The sequence below is a fragment of the Salvelinus sp. IW2-2015 genome, unplaced genomic scaffold, assembly GCF_002910315.2.
Source record: "Salvelinus sp. IW2-2015 unplaced genomic scaffold, ASM291031v2 Un_scaffold3586, whole genome shotgun sequence".
Taxonomy (NCBI): Eukaryota; Metazoa; Chordata; class Actinopteri; order Salmoniformes; family Salmonidae; genus Salvelinus; species Salvelinus sp. IW2-2015.
The window spans coordinates 66,319-78,818 of NW_019944864.1; the positions used below are offsets into that span (position 1 = coordinate 66,319).

General features: G+C 46.3%; 1 pseudogene; it reads right to left on the reverse strand.

Annotated features, from left to right (window-relative positions):
* LOC112076123 (SH3 and multiple ankyrin repeat domains protein 1-like) overlaps positions 1-12,500 on the reverse strand; it is a 105,276-nt pseudogene that overhangs the window by 6,247 nt on the left and 86,529 nt on the right.

Genomic DNA, 12,500 nt, shown 5'->3' on the forward strand with positions numbered 1-12,500 from the left:
CACACACACACACACACACACACACACACACACACACACACACACACACACACACACACACACACACACACACAAATCTCTCACCTCTCTCCACTGTGACGCGTCCCCACCAGGGAAGTGCAGTGAGTTCAGAGGAAAGACAGAGGTTTAAACAGAGTAGGGGAGCGTGAGTAGACCACAGGGTTCTACAGACGGGTTTAAAGAGGGGTTCAAACAGCCCCCTGTGACTGTGAGCTTGTGTATTGTGGGGACCACGTTTTTAGAGGTGGTGAGTGGTAGGAAAGTAGTCTGGTTAAGTGTTTTGTTAAAATGTCTMAAATGTTAGCTGAATTACGTTAGGGTCATTRCATTTCAGACACGCCAAATCATTCAGTTTAGAAAACAACACTGTGTGTAATAACTGTTGAACAACTTTCCAGTAAAAAGAAAGATAGCATACTGTCATTAGCCTTGTAATCGATGCTTAGGCTACTGCTTTAGAATTGAAACGTGCTGTTAAAACAACGCTGAAGAACTCAGGTAAGTGTGTGATATCATTTCCATGTTAATGCTGGTGCTATCTTGCAGCGTGACTTCCAGGTGAACTGGGACTCTGCACCAAACATAGAGGTGAGACAGTTTAATGGGCATTGTCAGAGGTAGCTATATTAATTCATGGCATTAGAATAAGCATATGGCACAGGCTGATATGGCTCCATCACACATTCTGCTCCTGAAACCTTGCTTTAGGGGACGCGCATATGGAATGAGGAGCAGAAGTTGATCCATAAAGAACAGTTGCAGGACAGACTTTTGTATGAAAAGAGATCTTTATAMCATATGTTTGTTTATGAAGATTAAATGAAACAAATATATCTACTGTATGGTTATACATGAAATATGGAGAGTATAGCTGCATTATCACCCTGGACAGGGGTCATGTATGTGTGGGGTTATACAGTATATATACTGCTATTACAGCATTAAGGTTTGTGTAGTAGTGGGACGAGGGGTTGTAACATTAGTGTAGTGTAGGTTTGGGATGTTCCATACTATAGGGGTAGTGATCATTGGTTTACAGGTGGGGGGAGATCAGGGCAGGCAGGGGGTCTGTTGGGGGCGGGGTGTCATGCCTGTGTGTCAACTCAGTCAGTCAGGGGTTTGACCACAGAGAGGGGTGATGAGGGGAGAGTCAGGGGGGTTTGACATATGAGAGGGTGATGAGGGGCATAGTCAGGGGGGTTGGCCACAGAGGGGGTGATGAGGGGGAGAGTAGGGGGTTAGGATCATAGAGAGGGTGTGATGAGGATAGTCAGGGGGTTGGGACACAGAGAGGGTGATTGGGGGATAGTCGGGTTACAGATGGGTGGTGAGGGGTGTGTCAGGGGGGTTGGACACAGAAGGGGTGATGAGGGAGATAGTCAGGGGGGTTGGACCACGAGAGAGGGGTGGGTTGGATGAGGGGGATAGTCAGGGGGGTTGTTGGACCACAGAGAGGGTGATGAGGGGTAGTCAGGGGTTATGGACCAGGAGTATGGATGCGTAGGATTGAGTCGGTGGATGGGAGGGGGTGATAGTCTGAGATAGTAGGGTGTTGGACCACAGAGAGGGCGTGATGAGGAGAGATATAGTCAGGGGGGTTGGAACCACAAAGAGGGGTGATGAGGGAAGGTCAGGGGGGTTGAGACCACAGTAGAGGGGTGAATGAGGGATAGTCAGGGGGTTGGACGTGCAAGAGAGGGGTGATAGAAAAGGTCAGGGGGGGTTGGACCACAGGAGAGGGTTGATGAGGGGGATAGTCAGGGTCGCGGTGGGTGCCACAGACGGGCAACCGGGGTTTGCACAGAGTGACGAGGGGTAGTCAGGGGGGTTGGAGACCACAGAGAGGGGTGAATGAGGGATAGTCAGTAGGAGCCAGAGTATGGGGTGTGAGGGATAGGGCAGGGGGATTGGAACCACCAAGAGAGGGGTGATGAGTGGTGGTGGGCTTGGACTCCACGAAGAGTGATGCGGTGTGGAGATGTCAGGAGGGTTGGACAAGAGAGGTAAGGGATTATTCAGGGGTTGGGACCCAGAGAGGGTGCCTCGTAATAAGGTTGATTGAGGGGTATAGTCAGCGGGGTTGCGGGAGATAGTAGAGGGGTTGGACACAGGGAGGGTGATTGAGGGGAATAGTCAGGTGTGTTGGTGCCACGGAGGGGTGCATGATGGGATGTTCAAGGGGTTTGGACCACAGAAGGGGTGTGAGTGGTGGTTGATTGAGTAGTGAGAGGGGATGTTCAGGGGGTTGGCACAGAGGGGGTGGATGGGGATGTCAGGTTTGGACTCACAGAGAGGGGTGATGAGGGGATAGTCAGGGGGGGTTGGACTGCCGGTGTGGGAGTGGATAGTCAGGGGGGTATGGCCAAGAGGGGTGAGAGGGATGTCAGGGGTTTGGACCACATGTGTGGGTGTGGTGTGGGGGGATAGTCAGGGGATTGGACACACAGGTAGAAGGGGGTGAACTAGAGCTTGGGGGCGATAGGTCAGGGGTGGTTGGACCACAGAGGAGGGTGATGAGGGATAGTTTAGGGGGTTGGCACCAGAGTAGGGGTGGATGGGGGTAGTCAGGGGTTTGGACCACGAGAGGACTGGGGTAGGCGTTGCCGTAAGTGTTGTACAAAGGCCTGGTGTGGGTTTTGGGGGCAGTTAGTTCCAGGGTTGGACCCAGGGGCGGTAGATGGGGATAGTCAGTGTTGCACAGAGAAGGGGTGATGGGGGGTTCAGGTTTGGCCACAGAAGTGGATTGAGGGGGAGTCGGGGGGGCACAGAGAGGAGTGGTGATGAGGGCGCATGTCAGGAGGCGGTACAGTAGTAGTAGTTACCCAACCATCTGGATCATATCCTGGCTCTGCACTACATGAGATAATAAGCAGTGTGTATTGAGGACAGGAGTAATGTCCCAGCAGACTGGCTTGTAAGGGAGAGTGACATGTGGGAGTGTTGGAATGAGCTGGAATCTGACCTAGGATCAGATAGGGAATACTCAGAGGCTCCCGCTTGCCTCTCATATTATCTGCTCCCATAAATCATCATCATGGGCAAAGTGAGCATGCTCWGTAGAGACCGCAGCAGCATCTACAGTAGTCTCCCTCCGAGTGACACCCACCCCCTGCAGTGTTACCCTGGCAACAACACACTCAGCCAGTGTAGGTGTTTGTGGAGACGTGGGACTGGTCTGGGGGTGCTAGGGTTATAGGGCTGGGGGGTGCAGGGGGTCAGGGGGTAAAGGGGGGCGCAGTGAGAAGGATCAGGGGGTGGGGTCATTGTTTGGGGGGTTACCTGTAGTGGGGGTGCTGGAAGTGACAGTGTGGAACCTCTGAAAGAACAGTGAAATGCATTGAGACTCTCATCCATGTTGATACCCTAACAATGCTGTCACCATTAAGGTTCTGACACCTTTCCCTGGACACTCAGACAGTACATGACAGTGTCACTTCTCTGCCTCTCTTGCTTCCCCTCCTTTTCTTCCCTCTGTCCATCACAGCATACCTCTCTGTGACTGTATCCCCTTTTTGCCTTTCCTTTCCCACTGGGCACACACTGGTTGAATCAACGTTTTTTCCACATCATCTCAATAAAATTACGTTGAATCAACGTGGAATAGACGTCCACGTCTGTGCACAGTGGGTTCTTTCCTCTCTCGCTTTTTTCACTTCATGCATCTTAAGCTCCACCCATCCCTCCTGTCTTTCACCTTCTCTTCTCATCATTTCTCTCTATCTCCAGACGTACATCTCCCTCTGTTATACATTCCTCTGTATTCCTTCTAGATGCTCTTTCCCTCTCTGTGTATTCCTGGTCTCCCTTTCCTCCTCTGTCCTTCTGTCTTTCCTGTCTCTACCCAGAACCCAACCCGTCTCCCCCATGTCTTACCCATCTCCTCCAGTTCTGAGGTCATGGATTTGGAGCGGAGAGCGATGGCCGGAGTGGTTAGTCTTTTACTCTGCTGGGGGACTGTGGAGAAAGGAAAGCATCATCATCCTCGTCCTCATACTCATCCTCGTCGCCATCATRGTTGTCGTAGTTCCAGACCCTGTGTTGTCTCTTACTTTTCTTTCTCTGGCCATCCTCCATGTCAGGGTTGCGTGTTACCATGACAACCTTGACCATGAGGGCGTTTCCACCTTGCCTGATCATGTTGACCACCTGCCTGTGTCCCACCTTCACCACATTCTGACCATTCACCTGAGAGGGGGAGAAGTAGAGGGGAAGAAGAAGAAGTCCAAGTAATTGGTTAGAGAGGGTGATTTTTCATAATAACAGTCATTGTGAAGAATCCAACTACAGCTCCCATCATGCCCTAGCAGCACACACCTCAATGAGGAAGTCTCCCATTCTCAGACCGGCTCTCCAGGCCACGCCTCCTTCGTCGACAGACTCCAGGTACTGCAGTGCTGGGAAGGCTGGGGTGGGAGTGAACTCCTCGATGGGGGTCTGAGCTGAAGACAGAGAACAGAGGGGTCACCAACATTATGTCATAACCACTGTATATAACTAGACTGATGAAGCCGATGCAGCACAGTGAGACTGTCCAAGTGTGTTCATCTGTGTGTGTGTGCCTGTGTGTGTGTGTTTGTGCCTGTTAAAGGCCTGTCTGTATGTCTGACTGTCTATCAACAGCTGATCGCACGTGTTTCCTTACCCTTGGCTCCTCTCAGCACAAAGCCAAAACCCTCACTGTCTTTTTTCTGCAGAAGCACTGTCTTCTCCTTGATGATGTAGTCACTAAGAGAGAGGACAGAGAGAGATGGGGAGAGACACTTAGCGATAACATGAGATACATTAAAAAAAGGAGTGGAAAAAGGGGACAGCAGGAAGAAGAGAAAGAGAGAGAGAGGTAGGAGAGAGAGAGAGAGGTAGGAGATAGGTATCCCCCTGCATACATGCACACTGCACCAGGAGGGAGCCTTAATCCTGGGAGAGAGAGGGAGGTGGGAGGGGTCAGGGACCTTCTGAAATGAGGGCACATTTTTTAAGCACATGAATATAAACATTTTAACTGATCTGCCCTGGACTCGGATCCCCAGAGCTGGGCAGTGGGTTTTTAGTTTCCTGTGCATCTCTCTGGGGTCAGGGGTCAGCTTGATGACATAATGCACCAGACCAGGGGCTCGCTTGGGCAGCCTTGTGTCGGTGACTGGTGCAGGGGTAGAGTAAGATTGCGCTGGGTTTGTTGACAGTAAGACCAGAGATGTTGTTCCAGAACCTCACTCTCTAAGATGCTAGGCTATATATGATGATGGCGGTTGCCCTGAGCAACAAGCTACTGGACGTAGGATCTAGCTCGGTGTAACATAGAGAGGTCTGACTACACTGGAAGAGGAAATGTATGCACAGCTAGGTGCTCTGATGACACAGACGTAGTCATCCAAAAGAAGAAGAAGAACCCTCACATGTTAGAGCCAATAGAAGGGTCAGGTTATGTTTGTCCGCCTCGCCTAAAATAGCCTCATGAATAAACAGGGGATAATGGTATGGGAGATGACGGATATATTGGCAGTTTCCAGTTGCTATCTAACTATAGTACATGGGCTTATCATGGAAAGACCACAGAAGACAGTGAGAAATACCCACAAGACCTGCATGTCAGCACTTGATTCTCCTTTTGGAAGACCTAGTTTAGTTAGTTAACCAGTCATCCCAAATTCAACCCACATATAATGTCACTGAGTTAGCTAACCAAGTGTCATCCAATGATGTTCAACCAGCTACTGTCACATACTGTTTTTCTTTATAATGCTTTACTGCGGTATGTTGCTTGATGTTTTTCTTCCTTCTTCTTCTTTACTCCATGCCGTCCCCTCCACTGGCATAGAACTCGGCTAGCAACTCACTTAAATACAGTCATTTGCCAGCATGAACCAATGAGCACACAATCACGGACTGCTCCATCTGTATGCAACTTCCTCATAATTGAGCCTAGTGCCCACTGTTGACCAGGATGAATGGGATCTATATGGGATAAGGTGTTGAATTTTGGGAACCGGCACATAGGGATTTGGTTTGTTAGGTTGTTATGGTTCCTCACACGAACAATTCCTCTGGACTGCAGCCCAGTGGTATCTATACTGACACAAGTCCCTGTCATAAGTCTTGTCACCAATCAAGGTTGTGCATTACGCGTAATACACCACACAATCATCTAACAATGGTTCCTCCACAACGCATCTCCAACATACATACCTTGCTGTATCTCCAACGGTAACTGGATCCATGCCACAATCTTAAGTTAGAGTGGGGTGATATGGCCTCACAGCCTATCGTGATAATTCTTCACTTAAATGCTGCTATTCCGAACACGATTAATGAGTGAATCGGTTTAATACATATGTTGCACGCACAGTTTATACATGACATTAATGGTGCACCACAGTTTTATATTAATTAATGTGCACCACAGTTTATACATTATTAATGTGCACCACAGTTTATAACATTAATTAATGTGAACCACAGTTTCATAACATTTAATGCACACAGTTTTCATAGACCATTACATGTGAACGGGTTCTTAACATTTAATTTTTGAGACCACGTTCTATAACATTATTATTGCTGAACCATCGGTTCTATAAGATCTTAAATTTATGTGCCACCACATGTTACGTGACATTTACAGTTATGTGTTGCACCCACAGTTCTTAAATTTCGATTAAGAGTGCACGCCAGTTCTTTAAACATGTATGTTGTCGCATCACTCGTTTCCATAACTAATATGTGCCCACAGTTGATATTAATGTGCACCCGTTTATAACATTATGTTGCATCCTAAGTTTATGCATTGATGTGCACGACAGTGATTACATTAATTAATGTGCACCACGAGTTTTATCACTTATTTGTGCACACCAGTTGTTATGCATAATTAATGTGCCACGAGTTCTTTAACATTAATTTAGATGTGAACACAGTTTTTACTTTATATGTGACACGTTGTATACATTATTTGTGCAACCACTGCGTTGTTTACTATTAGTTAATGTTGACCACGTTTACTAACTTCTGTGACCGTTTTATACATTTATTAACGTGACACGTTTATACGCTGCATTGGGACCACGTTTATACCTTAATGTGCACCACAGTTTATAACATTAATTAATGTGCACCACAGTTTATAACTATTATCCTTTAAACTACTACTACTAGTTTGATGGTTGTCCCATTAACAATCACCCATATTAGCAAACTTATTTAATTTCAAACTTCAATCAAATGTATTTATAAAGCCCTTCTTACATCAGCTGATGTCACAAAGTGCTGTACAGAAACCCAGCCTAGAACCCCAAACAGCAATGCAGGTGTAAAAGCACGTGTAGAACTTCACATTTCTCTAGTATGGGATACTTATCGTAATGAACGGTAACAGCAAAATGCCTGCGATACGTGATCGGTATGGTCGGTGTGGATCATTTTGGGTTTATCGTCCCAGCTCTGCTATAAGTATTGGTAACATCATCTAGAAGCATAACAAGGGGGACTGCTACCCATGGCACGGCATGCACCCCTCAAACCACTTCTCATTCTCTTATACCATTTCAGTGCTGTGACATGCACACTAATGTTTGTARACATACACAGGGACACACATTGATAACACACACACYTACACACACCATATGCAGACACAGTTGAAGCAGAGCCACTAGCGGGAATACATGTTATAGATCTGCCTCCTATACCTTGTTCTCAATCAACAACAGCTCACAGACCGTCACACACAGAGACCCAGAAACACGACACACACACACATTCTGCAGATGAGAGAAGCAGCAATTATCAGACAGTTGTGTCGGTACTGTGTTGCTACTGAAGGCAGACGTACAGACACGGAAAGGAGAGGGAGAGGAGAGTGATTAATGTACATGGAGACACAGCTAGGCTGTAACGTTACTGCTAATGTACCGGGCTGTGCATGCGTCTCTCCTTCCTCACTACACACACACACACAGACACACACACACACACGGACGCACACACGGACGCACGTACAGGCTCATGCATTGCAACACATCCCATCTGTCTATCGATTAGTCTTCCTAATCACTCCAGTCTACCATCCATGTCCACATGCATGCTCCTCTCCCTGCCTCCCTCCCTCCCTCCCTCTCACCACCCCTCTATCCTCCAGCCCTGCGACCAGTGAGAAATCAAAAACAGCCAGTACCTGTAAATGAACCAGACACTCCTATTCATGGGGCCTAGCGACGGCCAGGAAGAAGAGAGGGAGAGATCCTCCTCGCCGCATCCCCCCATCGCCATTTCCCCCCCCCTCCTCCTCCTCCTTCTCGTCTTCCAGCGAGAGAGCAGCGAGTACGAGCCGAGGGAGGGGAGGAGAGGAGGAGAGAGCGATGGAGAGAGAGAGAGCGAGGGCCTAGCTCTCCCAGTCCCGTTCATACTTAAGAGCAGACAGACAGAGAGAGAGAAAGAGAACGAGGGAGCAGGAGAGAGATGGAGATGGTTCACTGTGACTGCGACACAGAGAGAGAGAGAGAGAGAGAGAGAGGAGAAGGAGAGAGAGAGAGAGAGAGAGAGAGAGAGAGAGGAGGGAGTGTGTGAGTGAGGGAGGGGGAGATGGTTTAGCATAAAAAGGGAGAGAGATATGAGGTAATTTTGAAAGAGGGAGTAAGAGCGGGCCAAGGGGTGATCGGGTTTGGTTGCTGAGTATGTGACTATTTCATACACCTACAGAATATAAAGAGGAAAGAGACACACACATACACACACTCAATACACACACACATACACACACTCAAACACACATACACACACTCAAAACACACACTCAAACATTCATACCACACACTCAAACATTCACACACATACACACCACTCATACACACACTCAAACATTCACACACATACACACACTCAAACATTCACATACATACACACACTCAAACATTCACACAGCATACACCACATCAAACTATCACACACATACACACACTCAAACATCACATACAACACTCAACATTCACAACATACACACACTCAAACATTCACACACATACACACACTCAAGCATTCACACACACACACCACCTCAAACATTCAATACACACACTCAAACATTCACACACATCACACACCACTTCCCACACATACACACACTCAAACATTCACACACATACACACACTCAAGCATCCACACACACACACACACACTCACTCAACATTCACATACACACATCAAACATTCCACACATACACACACTCAAATATTCCACACACACACCAACACACAACACACACACACACACACACACACCACGCACAAACATTCACACACTCAAATATTCACACACACACACACACACACACAAAACACCACACACACACACACACACACACTACACACACACACACACACACACACACACACACACACACACACACACACACACACACACACACACACCACACACACACAACTCAAACATTCAACACATACACACACTCAAACATTCACACACATACAAACACTCAAACATTCACACACACACACACACACACACACACACACACACACACACACACACACACACACACACACACACACACACACACACACACACTCAAACACACACACTCAAACAGTCACACACATACACACACTCAAACATACACACACATACACACACTCAACATTCACACACATTCACACACTCACAACATTCACACACATACAAACACTCAAACATTCACACATCACACACACACCACACACACACACACACACCACACACACACACACACCACACACACACACACACACACACACACACACACACACCACACACACACACACACCCACTCAAACAGTCACACACATACACACACTCAAACATACACACACATCACACACACTCCAAACATTCACAACACACACACTCAACATACACACATACACACACTCAAACATACACACACTCAAACATACCACACACTAAAACTTCACACACATACACACACTCAAACTTCACATACACACACGTCAAACATCACACACATACACACACTCAAACATTCACACACCATACACACACTCAACGTTCACACACACCACACACACACACACCACACACACACACACACACAACACACACACACCACACACACCACACACACAAACATTCACACACATACCACACACTCAAATATTCACACGACACACACACACACACACACACACACACACACACACACACACACACACACACACACACCACACACACACACACACACGCACAACATTCACACACATACACACACTCAAAATATCACACACACACACACACACACACCACACACACACACACACACACACACACACACACACACACACACACACAACACTCAAACATTCACACACATACACACACTCAACATTCACACACATACACACACTCAAAACATTCACATACATACAACACTCAAACATTCACACACACACACACACACACACACATCACCACACACACACACACACACACACACACACACACACACACCACAACACACACACACTCAAACATTCAACACATACACACACTCAACATTCACACACATACACACACTCAACATTCACACACATACAAACACTCAAACATTCACACACATACACACACTCAAACATACACACACATACACACACTCAAACATTCACACACACACACACACTCTCAAACATTCACACACAATACACACACTCAAATATTCACACACACACACCACACACACACACACACACACACACACACACACAACACACCACACACACACACACACACACTCAAACATTCACACACATACACACACTCAAAACATTCACACACATACACACACTCAAACATTCACACACATACAAACACTCAAACATTCACACACACACACACACACACACACACACACACACACACACACACACACACACACACCACACACACACACATCACACACACTCAAACACACACACTCAAACAGTCACACACATACACACACTCAAACATACACACACATACACACACTCAACATTCACACACACACACACTCTCCAAACATTCACACACATACACACACTCAAAACATACACACACTCAAACATTCACACACATACACACACTAAAACATTCACACACATACACACACTCAAACTTTCACATACACACACTCAAACATTCACACACATACACACACTCAAACATTACACACATACACACACTCAAGCGTTCACACACACACACACACACACTCAAACATTCACATACACACTCAAACATTCACACACATACACACACTCAAACATTCCCACACATACACACCACTCAAAACATTCACACACATACACACACTCAAACATTCACATACACACACTCAAACATTCACACACATTCACACACTCAAACATTCACACACATACACACACTCAACATTCACAACACACACACACACACTCACTCAAACATCACATACACACACTCAAACATTCACACACATACACACACTCAAACACACACAAACACTCTCAAAACATTCACACTACACACTCTCAAACATTCACACACATACACACACTCAAACATACACACACCCTCCAAACATTCACACACAATACACACACTAAACATTCACACACATACACACACTCAAACATTCACATACACACACTCAAACATTCACACACATACACACACTCAAACATTCACACACATACACACTCAAGCATTCACACAACACACACACACACTCAACATTCACATACCACACTCAAAACATTCACACAACATACACACACACACTCAAACATTCCCACACATACACACACTCAAACATTCACACACATACACACATCAAAACATTCACATACACACACTCAAACATTCACACACATACACACACTCAAACATCACCACACATACACAACTCAACATTCACACACACACACACACTCACTCAAACATTCACATACACACACTCAAACATTCACACAACATACACACACTCAAACATTCCCACACATACAACACTCAAACATTCACACACATTCACACACTCAAACATTCACACACATACAAACACTCAAACATTCACACACACACACACACACACACACACACACACACACACACACACACACACACACACACACACCACACACACACACACACACTCAAACATTCACACACATACACACACTCAAACATTCACACACATACACACACTCAAACATTCACACACATACAAACACTCAAACATTCACACACACACACACACACACACACACACACACACACACACACACACACACACACACACACACACACACACACACACACACACACACACACTCAACAACACCACACACTCAAACAGTACACAACATACACACACTCAACTACACACACATACACACACTCAAACATTCACACAACATACACACACTCAAACATTCACACACATACAAACACTCAAACATT